We start from the raw sequence: 15,415 nt of genomic DNA, 5'->3' as shown, positions 1-15,415 counted from the left end.
GTTACACTGGGCACAGGGATGTGGGAGGTATGATAAAAGAAAATAAAATGTCATGTAGGCTGGGTGAGGAATGTAGTTAGCTGTCATAAATCTCTGGAGACAAGATCTTCCCAGAGCTGGGCTCATCCAGTCATCTCCTCACCAGCTCCCGTCCTAGAGATCAAAGAGTGGGGGATTAAGCAGTGCATATTCTGCAGAGGCATGCTGCTGGGGATTAGCTAGGTAGGAATCACCTAAGTATAAGATCACAGCATCATAACACAGTTATGGGACCTTGGGAGGTCCAATCTGCTGCTCAGGGCTGGGCCAACTTCAGTGCTTGGTCAGGTAGCTCAGGGCCATAGCCAGTCAAATTTAGAATGTCTCTGAGGATGGGGATTTAACTTCCTCTCAGGATACCTGTGTCCTGCTTTCAGCTGGAAAGTACTTAGCTGCTTTCAGGGGGAGCTTTTCCTTCCTTACATCTCATCGGTATTGTCTTTCCAGCAAACGTTTGTGCTCATGTTGTCCGTGTAGCTTTTTGTTCTTTTATTGTGTCGCTTTGATAATCACCTTACTCCATCTTCTTTATATCACCTGTTAGCAGCTGAAAAGAATCATAAAATCCTCCCTCCTTTTCCCTTGAACCAAACTCTTCTCCGAACTGAACAAAGCTACCCTCTCAGCCTTACCTCATACATCATGTGCTCTGGCTTTCCCATCATCTTGGACTATCACCTGAATGGCCTTACTGCAGTTTTCTGATCTTTGTTTCATTGCAGGGCCAATGTCCACAGTACTCAAGCTGTGGCCTTGAAATAACCAAGCAAGAGAGTAATCAAATCCCTTGATATACTGGTAGAACAAAGGAGGTGCTCTGGGATATTTCTGCTACTGACGCTGTTATGGTTGTACTCCTCCATTTTGCCATCACACCATCTGGCTGCAGGGGCTGCTTCTGGGATAACTCAGTTAAGGCACCTGGAGAAGGCTTTTGGGCCTAGCTGCCATGATAACTCAGTGCAGGTTCTGGAAACAGGACCAGACTAGTTCTTCAATGCACCTCCACATCCCCTGCTCCAGGGCACTCAGCACACCCTCAGCATTGTGCTGTGAAGTTGTAACTACTTGGGAAATATAAACTGGGTGACCCCTTCCACTCAAAAGTGGAAGAGGTCCATAGGGCATCATGAGGAAAACCAAGGACAGCTGCTGACCAATGCAGTCTGTTTGGATAGAAGGCAGTCAGCTTCAGCTTCTCCTTCTGAGGGCAGGAGAATTGAGGGGGCTTTGCTGTGACTGGCAGCACAGTAGTATGGCCAAGAAAGCAACGTTTGGGTCTTGCTTAGTGCTAATGTTGCTGCTAAAGTTTCTTTGCATATGTTGTCTTTGTGTATTGGCAGTGATGACTGGAAAGAGCCTAGAAGGGGTTAGAAGGTGGTTAGAAAAAGGAAGGAGGAGAAGAACAAAACAAAATGAAGACACTCTTGTGTTAACTCCAAGATGACACATTCAGTAGCTGTGTCAGTATAGCTCTATGCCCAAGAAAAGACTGACCAGCTTTGGTCTGGAGATGGAGATTCCTGCAGGTGAGCATATACTGTTTTCAAGACCTGAAAGTGCATCCTTGCACAGTGGATCCAGCCTCTTGGATTTAATGTGGCAGGTCACTATGCCATGTAACAGTGCATGGCAGAGACATGTATGGCCATCACAATCTTAAGCATCTGTGTCTTAGAGTGAATAGTTCTTTACACTAAGAGCATCTGCTGTTATTCAGAAATCAAATAAAAATCTGAGAACTCAACTACCTTGTTCTTCAGATGACCCAAATCAGATGATTTGCTACAATGCTTTCATACACTGATGCTGTACTTGTACTTTCCTTTGGGTGACTTAGTGCTACACAAAGCAGCACTGAGGGTATGCCAGTGATTTATAACACACTTTCTAGTTGAGGGCATGTATTTATCATGTTACAACAAACGAATGATTAATAGTTGCCATAGCAATAATGAGAACTTGAAGTCTTTGAGCACTACAGAGTCAAATGCAAGCCTTGGCATATCTTTGCTGTGAAGCAATCATGGTGGTGTCTTAAAAATAGAGGCTCAGGAACTAGCACCACTTATTAACACTTCAACATCCTATGGGGAAAATATTAAAAAATAATCATACGCTTATTTAGTATTGAAAAAAAACAACAACACAAAACCACCAGATGGGAAGGACTCAGTAGAGGTTTTTCACTGTAAAAAAGGATTTTTTTTTCAAAATCTGCTCTTCTTTTTCTTTTCTAATGCAAATGAAAGATGCGTTTTTTTTTTTTTCACTGCTAGTCCTCTCCCCCTTCTTTCTGATGACATGACTTTGCTCACTGAAATATTGTATGGACAAAATCTCAGTTCTCTGAAGTTCTGCCAATGCATTTTTTTTTTAATCCAAGGCATGCAGTCATTTCTTCTTAAGTCCAACCAGCACCAAGAAGCCTTTGCACAGATGCACAAATTTGCCCACCATTATTTCTTGATGTTCTGTGAAGGAAAATACCACTCAAGCATTTGTGGGGACAGCAGGGGATACAGGCAATTTCTGCAGCTTACGGGTGTTTGCTCAAGCCTAGGCTGGCAACAAGTCCCTCTGTATTCAACCTCATGAGGTGCACAATGCAATGGTCAATGAGGAGCTTAACAGATGTGGGAGACCCAGACCCAATGACAAGTAAAGTTAATTTCTGCGGTTGTCCTAACAAGCTTGAATTGTTCCTCAGAAATGGCACTATGCAGGAAAACCTCTGACTTGTTTATCCTCCCCTGGTGTCAGCTTGCTGCAGTACCTAGCCTGGAAATGAATGTTCAGCAAAAGCAGAAAATAAAAGAGGTCCATAGTGGCAAAGCCCCTCCTCTTCTACCTGATGCCTCCCAAGACCATTTCTAAATGAGACTCTCATAACCTGCAGAGAGCAGACTTAGTGACCATTAACTACTGCTAGAACTAATTAAATGAGAGGGAAAGAATCTGAAACCACTGGGACATGAACAAGCTTTGTTTTGTTTACTGGTACACTGAGAAACTCCAGCTGAGTATGTAGAAGATGAGTCAAATGATTTATCCAGGAGATCAGATAAAGAGCAAAGCAGGAGCTATTGTGCCAAACTAAAGAACATGCACAATATTGTTTGGCATCAATGTGCAGTAGTATCCTCCAGTGGAGGGGGAAGAAAAGCAGTGATGAAAACCTCCCCCCTTACTTCTACATTTTCCCACCCTTGGGGCCTTGTCTGCAAACAGCTCCGAAGCATCAGGGTCCTGTACTGTAAAATTGCTGTAAAATTATTTTTCTTCCTTCCTCAGCCTCTGTTGGTGATAATCTGAAATCACTGTCAGCTCTTTGGAGTGCTGAATGTTTGAAGGCACACCTCAGCAGTGATAAATTAAAGAGAAGGACATGCAGTGCCAGGAGTCCCTTGCAAGGTGACAGTCAAAGTAAAACAAGGAGAAACTATTTTGGTGTTACCAGAAAATTATAAAGCATTAATTATGAGATGCTACCAGTATTGAAGTTAATGTAGATTGGAACTTCAGTACTAGCAATTATCTCCCATCAACTCACACAGCCAACAGGCACCCAAAAGCTTCAAATGCTTGTGAGTGTCACCATATGCATGCCTCTACTTGGACAAATGTCTGATGACTGCATCAGTGCTGGCAGAAGGCTTGGCCACGTTAAACTCAGAGGATCCACATGTGCTCAAGCCCCCATCTGCAGGCTCTGTGTGCTCTGCAGAAGGTGCAACAGCAGGTCCAGATGTGTTGACTGCTATGTGAGATGATCAGGCTCTCTGCCTTTCTAATTAGGTCAAGAAGAACATGATACTCCAGCAACTTCCAGAACACAATGTATATAATTCAGTGCTGGTGTGGGAATTGCTCCAGAGACAATGTTGTGTCTCAGATGTAATTCTAAGCCTTGAACACAGCTAATGAAGCTATTAAGAGGAAGCCAAATTTTAGCCCGCTTTCTAAACCAGCTAAGCTGCAAGGCCCTCAGACAGGTTGGAATGGAAGTCTACAGCACTAGACTGTTCTACTGCTGTATGTAACAAAATTGTCCACTAGCAATGGGCCTCACCCAAGCAAATGATCGCTTCAGTGAGAAGGTTTTGAACAAGTTTTTGTTGAAGTAGTGCAACATGATTTATTGCTAGGTGAGTCCTCAAACACTGCCTGTAATTACAGACCTGTGACTGCAAAGCAAGAAGATTATGAAGGTTAAACATATCAACAGTCTTTGCATGAGAAAGAAGTGATCAACTGAAAAACAGTAAAGGTTATAAGAGATAAAAGGATTCAAGAGTGTGGCAGATAGATTTGTACCAAGACATTCTTTAATGAAAGGAGACGGCACAGCAAATGAAAGTAGAAAACCCTGATATTGCTTGGAGTAATATTAGAGATCTTAGATGTAGTTTTCACAAATAACTTTCATTTTAAGGGCCAGTGCTCTTTCTTTTCAGTCCCAAATTTACCTGCTGTGCTACTACAGTGTCCTTTCACATCCATAGTTGAAAATTAGTTACTTGAGTAATAAGGACATGTATATAATGAAATCTTCAAACAGGTTTATAAAAAGAGTTGTTTGCACTGAAGTTGCCCACTGCATTCTAAGTTTCTGGCATGAATAAATCTCTGTGTTCAGTGCTTTCTCACACACTGTGTCCCACCACTGTGCCTAGAAGGGGGAGACGACTACAGCCTCTGGGGATCCTTGTCCCAGAAGAGCTGCTCTTAAAGACCATTTTCTACTTTTTGCAGTCCTAAATCCCAGGGGAGGAGAAACTTCTCATGCTGCCCCAGAGGCAGGCTTACCCTCTATTACATTTCACTGTAAGGAAATATTTTTCTGATCTTCAGCCTTTATGTCTCACTTGCTTAATTCCTTCCCACCGCACCTAGTTAGGCTCCCTTGTACAAGCCTAAATAATTAATCACCTCCTTCACTCATTTCAGACACTTGTTGCATACAGAGCAGAGAACAAGAATTACTCACAGGAAGAAGAGGAATGGGAACTGGGTGAGAAATGGACCAGTAGAGAGGTGAGGAATGGGGAGAAAACGATGCTCCAAGCATACAATTCAGGCTGCTGGTAAGAGTAAAAGGGATAGAGGAGCACTGCTGTGCTGCTTGCTTTTGCATATTAATTTAGGAAGGCAAAATTCAGCTCCTCATGGGGTCCTGAAGTGTTCTGCTGAGAAGAAGGCATCTTCTCAGATACCTATCAGTCCAAAACAGCAGCAGCGCACAGATGGTTCCCCAGGCATGGCCAGGCAACAGAACATAAAATGGTGGTGAATACACCACAAACAGCAGCACTGCAGCCATTTAAATGCCCTGCAAGTCTTTGGGAGCAGAAGAAAGCTGCTCAGGGAAAGGCAACTCTGCCTATATGTACAAGCAGGACTCGAGAACTTCCAGCACTGATAGTAATACTCATCACAAGCTTGCTTTGCTTTCCCAGAAGCCTGTCACAGGGCAAGGCTGGCTTTTTCTGCACAAAATCTATTTTGAAGTTGTTCTTTTTTTCTTTTCCTCTGTGTATTTTCTTGCTTTAGAACATGAACGTGAACACTGAAGTGCATTCCTGGAGTACAGGGCCTCTTTCCCAGCAGAAGGCAGATCCCAGCACATTGTGTCCAGCTACCACAAGCTGAATACCCAGCCAGGACTGCAGAATCACAGAATGGCTTTGGTTGGAAGGGATCTCAAAGCCCACCCAGCTCCAACCCCTGCCATGGGCTGGTTGCCCTCCACCAGCTCAGGCTGCCTACGGCCCCATCCAACCTGGCCTTGAGCACCTCCAGGAATGGGGCATCCACAGCTTCTCCAAGCTACTGAAGTCAGGGCTCAGCACCAGGATCCCTTCCTCAGAACAAAGTGTTTTTTTTTTTTTAATGTATAATAGTATGACACATAACTGGTGATAGCTCTCCAGCTTTCCAAAGAGGCGTACAGGGATGTTCAGACAACAGACAACAAAGTCTCAGCTGAGCTAAGGGTTGTCCACACAAAAGGTCTCATGTTGTTGTAGGCAATTTGGCACCAGTTCCCTGGGTTGAATTGCACAGAGGAAGTCCCCTGGATTGCATTTTTACTGAGGAAGAGAGAGTAGTCAGCACGCAGAGCAGGGAGGTGGCTAACTGATAATAGGAAACAAGAAGGCCAAATGAGCTGACGAAAATGAGGCTGCAGGAGAAGGGAGAACTGTGAAAACCTCCTGATCGCCCTCCATGCAAAGATATAATCCAGCTGCTTGGTGTTGTTTCCGTGTGCTGTGAATTTTTTTTTTTTTTTTGCACCTGTAAACAGGACCTCTGATCCAGGAGCCCTGTAAATTTATGGCTCACATGTGCTCCTGCACCAGGCACATGGAGGAGATTGTCACTGACCCAGTGACAAGCCATTTTGCTGAGACACTGAAGACTAAACAGTCAGGTTGCTGCATACTGAAATTGCACATTTCAGTAGTTGTGAAAATCCTTACACCTCCCAGCCACCCACAGCCCTGCTGCTGTTCTTCAGAAGCTGGATGCAGCTACAGCTCTTCCGTGGGGTGGCTGAAACACTGATAAGGAGCACATGAACCTGGATGGGACAGTGTTAGGGTTTTCTTTTTGTTGGAAAACATTTTAGCACAAATGAGAGCTCTCTTGTAAGCAAACATCCCCAGTCACACAGAAGGTGCTAGGAAGGGGACGGGGAAGTGGAACATCTCACATGGAAATTTGTGGTGGCACTTGGCCCATGAAAATGACAGTGGAATCCATTGGCTTGGCAGTTGGTGTTCAGGAAAAAAAAGAGTACCTGAAAGCAGACCTGCCTATGTAATCTCATCTGCTGGGCTTGTTTCTCCTCCTCCACCCATGTATGGCCATGGTTTGAGACGGGAACCTGTGACATGGGAAGGGGAGGAGAAAGGGCTGTTCATGACCCTTTCCTCTTCCTGCACATATGCTGATCAAAGTCTTTGTGAATTTTCTCAGTATTTTCTCAGACTCTACAAAGCGTGAATGTCAAATTTTCCCTTTCCCTACCCACAAGGCTGATAGAAATCTGAAGTTTGCTGAGGATGTGGGGAGAAGGGTGAACTGCAAACAAGCTATGATGAGGACGGGGAGCAGAAGGTCCTCAGAGTTGTGTCCCAGTGTGTACTCACACTCCAGTGTGTGGAAAGGAAGACAATGTCTTTGGCTGCTGGCATCAGACTGACACCTGGTTAAGAAAAATATGAGTGGGTGGGTGAATTTCTGTCACCTGCAAGTGCAAGGATCTTGGCCATCCTGAAGCTGCTGCAGCCATTGCTTTGACTTTGTCACTATGATGGATATACAGAAGCACTAGTAGCTGTTTGTCCAAGCACGTGCTTCAGAGCATGTGAGCACAAGTACCAGCCCTGGCTTCCAGGGTGTATCCTGAGACTGTTGTGCAACTAGAGTTATAATGTGCATAAGCTAAACGGGCAAAAATTTCTATCTGCTAGGGAACACCTTTCTTAGCTCCTTCTGGAAAGTCCTTGCCTCTTTCTTTATTCTTATTCTGGCATGAAAATAAGATGAGAGAGAAATGGGTGGGATACCGTAGTGTACTATCTATCTCCTTGGACTGTAATTGTGTCAGGTTCAGCCACCTGCAGAAGGAGAAATGCAAGCCAAGGCAAGTGCAAGCACAACATCCACAGTTCACTGACCCATATCCCACTTGTGAAGTTTGCAGATGACACCAAACTGTGGGGGGGACACCAATTGGAGGGCTGCCCTTCAGAAGGACCTCAAAGGTGGAGGAAAGGGTCAGCAGGAGCCCTGTGAAATTCAAGGACAAATGCAGAGGCCTGCAACTGGGAAGGGGGAACTGCGCTGATACAGGCTGGAGATGGGTGGGCTGGGAACCAGCTCTGCTGAAAAGGCCCCGCTGTCCTGGTGGACGCTGAAGTGACCAGCAGTGTGCCCTGGTAGGAAAGGAAGCCAACAGTATCTGGACTTCTTGAACAGAGCCAGGACAAAGGAGTTGACTACCTCCAACCACAAGACACACATTACATCTGCTGGGCTCCTTCAGTTCAGGAGAGCTGTGGAAAAACTGGAGGGAGGTCAGAGGCACATACCAGCAGCCCCCCAAGATTTGTGAGGAGCTTATCAAGAAGATTTAGCCCAACTTTCTGTAGTGGTGCATGGCAGGAGGATGAGAAGGAAGACACATAATTTGAAGCAGGAGTCGTTCTGTCTAGATAGCAGGAAAAACATTGTCACCATGAGGACAGTCATTCAATCAGCGTAACAAATTGCCCAAAGAGGCTGTGAAGTTTTCTGCTTTTTATTTTATTATTCCTTTGAGCAAGAAGCTCTTGAGTTTGTTTCTCCTCTGCAGTCTGGGATTGAGGGGATGCTCCAGTGCTTGGCACAACTGTACAGGGGTCAGAGACCCAGGCTGGAGTGGCAAAAGTGACATGGCATCAGTCCCCAGTCTCCTCCACAGAGAGTAAGCTCTAGACCACAACCTAATGCAGAACTATTCCTAAAAAAACCACCCAGCTAATTAATTTTAGGCTCTTCACGGAGAAGATCAGACTCCTCTGCCCCCTCCAGCTTCAGTGTGGGGACAAGGGTACACCCAGGTGGCAAAGCAGTTCACCTGAGCCCTGGTTACCTTTGAGGCAAGCAAGGGTTTCCTGAAGATCCACAGCACCTGAAGTCAAAGAAGGATGAAGCTAATGCTTCATCATGTAAGCACAACTCTCTGGGGTCTAGCTCTTCTGTCATAGGGATGTTCTGCATACATCTATTCCCTGGAAAGCAGTTTTACTGCAGTTGATGGTTCTTTTCTGTACAATTCCTGTTTAGGACCTGTGGGACATCACCTGGGACTCATTTGTTAACAACAGAATTTCAGCTTCAGACACCTGCAAATGAGACCCCTAGAGTCCATTTCTGTTTTTTAAACACAGGCACCAATGCCATTTGAGTTGCCCTGGAGTATCCAACATGGTCAGGCTTAGGCAACTGAATAAAGGACTGAAAGTAGGATTCACCTCACAAATCCATCCTTTAAGCTTAGGGATCCTTAGCTAATCATTTAGCATGTCCTAGCCTATGTCACTTCAGAGCCCCTCATAGATGTTTTGGAGACTCCAGGACATCTCAAACTGCACTGTATTCCTCCAATATGACCAACAAATCAAGCCATACTTGTCTACTTTAGGGCAAGCAGAATAACTCTGATTATCATTGCCCAACATAGGAGCTAAGAGTCTTGGTTGATTCTATGACTCTATCACTTGCGCATCTGTAAACACATCAGGAAGGGTCTCTGAACTGGTGTGTTGTCTTCAAAGCCTGGGTAGTCATGCAGGACTTGACTGAATTGCCTAAACAGAAGTGCTCCTATTCACCTCTCACAGCCCATGGAAAACCAGCAACAAATCCAGACATCTCCACTTCCTGGTCTTAGCCATGTCCCATAGGGTGGGACGAATAGTCTTCAAGATGAACATATGTTACTTCTAAGTAGCAGAGACATATACAGAGTTAGGTACTGCACTGAGGTTAAGGTTCCTGAGCAGGCACACTGATTCCTCAGCACCTTTATGGTCTACGCCCAAGAGATGTGATTGGGCACCCATGTGGTAGTATGGTGGGATGAAAGAGCACCTTTTGCCTTTAAGCTGTTGCTTGAACAAGCACACTGTCTTCCTTCCCTTACTGCTGCTTATCCATTTTCACCATATTACCTCTGTAATAAGGCTAGTGTTGAGTCGGTGGACAAGCTCTGGCTTTGTATGATTTCCACATCCAGGTATTCCCCAAGTGCTACTGGCTATATGAGCCAGAATTTCTCTCAGTATGGTCTCTTTAGCTTTGAATTTAGTCTTATGCAGGTGGGAAAACTGTTAGTCTTGATGCAGGAAATGAGAAAATGTAAAGAATTATCTTCTTTCACATACCTGCATTTCAGGAGAAGGATAAAATATCTTCTGGTCCAACTCTGTAACAGTCTACTGCTGCTCTTAAAGACACAGTATTTTCAAGCATGTCGCCCTGGGTGCCTAGGGCTGGGAATGGGACAAAGAGCTCTGATTCAGTCTTAGAAATCTTGAGGACCCGTTAAGCACAGCAGCAGCATCCCAGACAACAAGGGATGTGCTGTTCTGATGCTCACACTCATAAAAGACAAACAGGATGATCCAGCTCATAGTAGGCTGCTTTGACATTGCTCTTTGGCAAAATAAAGGGAATACTAATGTGGGTATAAACGAATAGATGACATTAAAGAAGAGGTAAACAATTAATGCCAATCAACATGCTTTTTAGGGAGGAAAGGTTGTCAAACTTGATTTCATTCTTTGATGTGATTGTAGGTTTTGGCTGATAAAAGTAATTGAAAAGAGGGAATATATTCTGAGTTTCGTATGTGTGACAGTGCAGCAGATCCTGATTAAAATATTAGCATTCTACCCTATCAATACAAAGCACATAAAATGGATTAAGAACTGTCTGACGTGTCAACAAAGAAGCTGTCAGAGAGAAATCACTATAGGAAAATATTTTTTTAGAGGGGTTCTGCAGGGATCAGTAATAGGTCTGAATGCTACTGAGTGTTTTCACTAATGACCTGAAAGTAAATATTAAAACTGCTGATAACATTGGAAAGTAATGAAGAGGACCAGGAGTTACACAAAAGTGCTCTTAGTATCGTTGTAAGCAAGCTTTTATATCCAAAAACAAGCGAGCAGATCACACCAAAAAGCCACCATTATATGTATAATTCTCAAGAGCAGGATATATTTATTTTTGGAAAGGAGGACTGAAAAGAATCTCAAGACCTCTTAATGAGTGCCTTTGGGGGAAAAGAGTAGATACAAAAGCACTTGTTAATGCAGCAGGACTGGACAGAGGCAGAACAAACAGAGAAAATATTTGTGGAAGGAAGAGCAGGGATCCAACAGACCACACACCTCTGGGAGGCAGTGGACTTTCACCCCAACTCTCAGTGGTTTCAGATTAAGATTGAAACCTTGTGATTATGTATTTGTTAACTTGATCAAGCACGACATGAGGGGGAAAATGTCCTCGATGTGAAAGGTGAGACTTGGAGAGACAAGACATGAGGAGCAGCTGAGGGAATCGGGGTTGTTCAGTCTGGAGAGGAGGTTGAGGGGAGACCTCACCACTCTCTACAGCTGCATGAAAGGAGGCTGCATTGAGGAAGATGTTGGTCTCTTTTCTCAGCTGACAGGTGGTAGGACAAAAGCAAACAGCCTCAAGTTGCACCGGGAGAGGTTTAGATTGGACATTAGAAAGAATTTCTTCATTGAAATGGTGGTGAGGCATAGGAATGAGTTGCCCAGGGAAGTGGTGGAGTCTCCATCCCTGGAGGTATTTATGTGACACATAGCTCTAAGGAACATGGTTCAGTGATAGACTTGGTAGTGTTAGGTGATGGTTGGACTTGGTGATCTTAAGGGTCTTTCCCAACCTCAATGATTCTATGATCGTATTTATGTGTCCCCCACTAACTGAGTACTAAATGCTGTGGAGCTGTGAAGCGTTAGTTTAGGGAGCTGACAAACCCACCTCTAGCTCAACGGGACCTCACCTCTGGCCTTCCTTCTGCCTCCTTCCCAAATCCCTCCCTCCACGGACTCCACCCTGTGGCACCACGCAACATGGGCAAGCCAAGAGTAAAATTCTGAAGCCATCAGCTGGAGGGATGGGGGGTAACGCTGATGATTTTACCTGGTGTGTCCTCAGGCAGATTTTCAGAAGGGAAATGGCCAGCTAAACCTTGTACCAGAAGTTAGCCTGCTTTACAAACCAACAACTCCTCCTTTGGCAATTGATGCACATCCTGCCAGATGTCCCTAGAGCAGCCCGGGGAGGCTGGGACATCACTCTCTGAAGGACTGTCTTCAGGAAACAACTTGCTGGGATTCAAATGCATCTTTGTTTATGAAATAAAGTCCACCAGACCTATCGCCAATTGTTTATGCTAAAGAGCACACTCTCATTAATGTTAATGGTGCTTTAGAGCATAAATCCTTGCTAATTGATATAGGAATGTATCCCAGAAGAGTTTACATTACTGCTGATTTAGCTGATAGATATAAATGTGTGTGAGAGAAATATTAGCATTCATGTAAAACAATTAGGTTATAAACAGGGGCGAATGATTCAGAAAATGACTGCGACTTTCCACCTTCCTTTAATGGATAAAAAGTAAGTCTGCTAATGAGGAAAATCGGAGGGAATACGAACATAAGCTAATCGCTGCTATTAGTTAGTATCTGTGCTACGTCAGCAGGGCTGGGTCCCCATCTGAGTTTGGTGCAGATGTGAGATGGACAGGAGCATCCTGCTGCCCACCGTCGTCAGTTCTCCCCATGGCTTTGCTGGGAGCAGTATTTTAGGGTTACTCGCCCAGCAAGGCTGGCCACCCGATGTCAATACCATTGGCTCAGTATGTGTGAATAGAGAATGATACAAGCAGCGGATAGATTTCCACAATTTAATATTCTTTTTTTTTCTTTTTCCAGATAATATAATGGCATATGAAAAGTGAGGCAGTAATGCAGTTCAAAAGAAAAAAAAGAAAGCAACCCCCACCGCTCTCCTGGATCTTTCTGCCAAAGGCTGACATAACTCTAAGTTTGCTAAGTACAAGCAGTCCAGGCATTCCCATAAAAATCTGACTGTGCAAAAAGTACAATCTTGTGGCAAATGTACAGCCGGAAAGGAATAAATTTTTTCAGTGTACTCAACAATTTTCACTATTAGACTCCCACTTAGTTCATGGGTTTTGATGTGGAAATGTTTTCCTAAAAGAAGGCTCAGACACAGGATACAGTAAGCCACTCGTCTTCCGCAAAAAGACGCTTTGACCTCGAGTGCTGAATCTCTGATTGAGTATACCGAGTTTCGTTTTTACTCTAAACCTACCCAGAATCGAGAGGAAAAAAAGTCACATACCAAAAAAGAAGTATATTATTGTTTGTGGAAGAAATATGGTATTATTTCATTACATTTTCTGATTCGCATATTTTAGCTATTTCGTACCGTTTTAGTGCAAAAGCAAGCATGTTTGGAAAAGGATAGAAAATTCTGCATTTTAGAATCTTTTGCTGAAAGTCACGGAAAGGTAAGACTTTTTCTCCCCGTACACTAATTTTCAAGGTCTCCATTATTAATGAAATATATCAAGCGGATTATACAACATTTGCCTGGGTATGGTTAAAGACCATACATCCAGTAAGATCTCATGTAACAAAAACGTGCCCAACCCTATAAACATTTTTTTTTCCATTTAATGCTCATAAAATTTTACAGACAACAGAATCCTTTCTTAAGCTTTATTTAAGAAATCGAATACTATTATAGTTCAATATATATAAGACACATCCAGTATTGTGTTCCTGATAGCAAGTGCATAGATTTTAAGATATCATTTTTATATTTTAATTTTTTTTTTATTTGTTACTCAGTAGCATGTTTCATGATCACACGAAGGGATATTCCCAGTGATTTTGCTAAGAGCATGAGAGAAAAAACAGAACACAGCAAAGTAGTGAAACTACAACAGAGATGAGGAACAGAAACAATCAGGCAAACTCTCAGTACAGTCGATTCCTGATAAGTGAATAATCTGATTGCTTGGTCACAATGCTTTATTCACTTATCAGGAATGATTCACACTACATTTTGTTAAACTGTTTTCCTTAGCCTAATACCTAAGAGTCACACTGGGCAAAGGCACACACACTCTGGCAGGCTATTCTTTAATCAGCAAGTCTTGTGACAGTTTGGTAATTTCCCATGGCGATACACATATAGCTAACAAAGAGACATTTTGCTAACACTGCAAGGTGCCTTACATAATTGAAATTAAAAGCATGCATTTAAGCAGGACAAACTGTTCAGCTGCATTGCTTTAAGGAACTCATTTTTCCCCATTGTTGAAATTACAAAAAAAAAAACAACAAAAAAAAACTGTCTCTTCCAGCCCTGAGTATTTAAAAGAAACCCAACTATAGCAAAAGGGTTTTTTTTTTTTTTTTTTTTTTTTTTGGTTATATTTTTTGGGAGAAAAGCCCCTCACCAATCTCTGATTTCTTTCCTAAAATCATCAAGTTTGGGGAAAAAAAAACACAAAACATCCACAACAACAAAAAAAGTCCCAGAGACCAACTCTGATTTATCATTCATGCAAGTCCAGACTTGACTCAACTTAATCCACTGGCATCAACATAACCAGAACCAGGATCACGAAGTCTAGAGGTGTAAAGACCCAGGACACAGCCTGACCATCAGGTTCTGCTCCCCTGTCCTCTACGGGCCTCTGTGGTTTTGGATTAAACCTAGAGCTGCAGGGAAGGTGTTTGCTTGGACCCCTGAGAACAGGCCCTACAAGACGACACGAGCTTGTTTGGGATGCACTAAGGGACATGGCTTGGTGACGGGACTCAATAGGTCAGGCTGATGGTTGGGCATGATGATCTCGAAGGTCTTTTCCAACCTAGATGGTTCTATGCCAGACTCATCACCTCTATGCCTTCTGAGGAAAAGTTTTTTAAAAAAATTGCCAACCTTAAAAAGAAATTAAAAAAATACTTCTAGCAATATCAACCAGGCCAACTCTCGAGCCACCCAAAAATTTCAAAACTCTTCCAAACACAGCAGCCAAGGTCATGGCTGCAAACCGCAGAGCACCCAGCGCTGTGCCCCGTGCCTGGGGCTGTGTGTGTGTGAGCCAGAGCCAGCGTGCCAGAGGGACCAGGGGGCAGGAGACACGAGGAAGGAGTGTCCATTGCATCTCATAAGAGCACTTTTAAGTGGTCTTCGATTCCTGAGCATCACAGAAAATGGGACAAAGGAAAGGGATGTGGGCATATGGCTTGAATTCCAGAGAGCACTTGCCAGTGCTTCTCTCTCCTCCTCGGGTTTGGTTTTTGTTATTGTTTTTTTTTCCCCCTCTCCAAATTATAAAGTTTGTGATCAGACAGAGGAGAGAAGAGAGACTTCGTAAAGCAGAACAACAGAGAATTTTTCGTGCCTTTTATTTCATCATGACGGATGTGGGGAAGAGCAGAGAGATTCTCGTGAGGAAAAAAATTATAAGAAATGAAAAAGTAAAATAAAAAAGCTGAAAGCCAACTTGAAAAAAAAAAAGAAAAAAAAGTGCTATGGTATTTCTTCTGTTCCTTTTTGAGATTTGTGTAATACTATTAGCCAATGCTGAGAATGATCTGCTTTGTAAGCCCACAGCAAAAACATCACCCGTTTGAACAACAGGAGAATTCTTTTTTTCCAGAGTTCTGTTTTGTTTTGCTTTCTCCCGCTGGCTTTAACTGAGTCTCTCTGTGCTCACTTGGATTTTATTTTATTTTTTAAA

General features: G+C 43.4%; 1 long non-coding RNA gene across 1 annotated transcript; it reads left to right on the top strand.

Moving 5' to 3' along the window:
• Window positions 1,389-14,081, top strand: LOC110392257. Its single transcript, XR_002434277.1, has 3 exons — window positions 1,389-1,568; window positions 4,990-5,076; window positions 12,564-14,081. It is a non-coding gene; the product is annotated as an uncharacterized LOC110392257 (long non-coding RNA).

Source organism: Numida meleagris, chromosome 1 (assembly GCF_002078875.1).
Source record: "Numida meleagris isolate 19003 breed g44 Domestic line chromosome 1, NumMel1.0, whole genome shotgun sequence".
NCBI classification, from domain to species: domain Eukaryota; kingdom Metazoa; phylum Chordata; class Aves; order Galliformes; family Numididae; genus Numida; species Numida meleagris.
The sequence above is the reverse complement of the archived record's forward strand: the minus strand, read 5'-3'. Positions and strand labels throughout refer to the sequence as shown.